Below are 1,131 nucleotides of genomic sequence, written 5' to 3'. Positions count from 1 at the left end.
TGCCACCAAAAGAGAATTCATTTCAGATGAGAGTCTATCTACATGCCGCTAAGCCATTAGGGTATAATGTGGCTCAGACAGTCACAGGCAGGCAGAAACAGAACAGTTCCAGAACCACATGACCGCCCAATTAAGAGCCTATTGTTGACATTCACAATGGCATGAGTACTGTACTGCCCACACAGAAACAGAGTGCCTAAGTATGAAAGTAGCATTCTACATAGCTCTAGGCATAAAGCATCCTGATCAACCGACACACACACACACACACACACTATGTGTGGAACAAAAATTGATATTCAGTTATTTTCGTTTAACCCCCAAACTTAAAATGAAAGGCCCTGCACACCCCCACAGGCGTTTTCACTTATTCTGACTGATGAGACCCTTCGCTCGTGGTGAAGCTGTGGAAGGAACTTTAATGGGAATTATATGAGGTCACTGGACTCCGCAGTAAGAAAGATGAAGATGTGATTTGTCCCACCCTTACAGGTGTAACAAAGCTAACAGGGGCGTCAGGGAAATGTCAATCAAACTCATGGCCACGCAGCCCTGAAGGGTTCTAATGAGGCAAAATACTTAAAATTATCACTCTAATAACTCCATGCCCCCGGCGTAATTCTAATGCCTGATTTTCATAGGTATAAAGTCATACATTCAAGTACACTTAAGTGTACTTGAATAACATTTTAACATTTTAACATTTTTGAGGTACTACTTTACTTGAGTATCCTCCTTTCATACTACTTTATACTTCTACTTAACAACATCAGAATATTGTTTTTCTTTATACCATTGCATTGTGGCATGGTTTGGCAGATAAAGTGACTAGTTACTTTGAAAATCAAAACACAACATAACCTGATAAAACATGCTTGTATGAATGCACATATGACATAATGGGTATTATCCTGTATCCAGTGATATAATATACTATATGATATATGATACTTTAAGTATATTTTGCTGGTAATACTTTTGTACCTATACTTAAGTAAAATTATGAATGCATGACTTTTAACTGTAATGGGGTGTGTTTATAGTGCTGTATTGCTTTTACCTAGAAGAGTTCATTACTTATAATTTAGCAATCCAATGGAGTAACCCAATATTTGAAAAAAATAAATAAAA

Source organism: Morone saxatilis, unplaced genomic scaffold (assembly GCF_004916995.1).
Source record: "Morone saxatilis isolate NCDOM2014 unplaced genomic scaffold, NCSU_SB_2.0 Contig21, whole genome shotgun sequence".
In the NCBI taxonomy this organism is placed as follows: Eukaryota; Metazoa; Chordata; class Actinopteri; family Moronidae; genus Morone; species Morone saxatilis.
The sequence above is the reverse complement of the archived record's forward strand: the minus strand, read 5'-3'. Positions refer to the sequence as shown.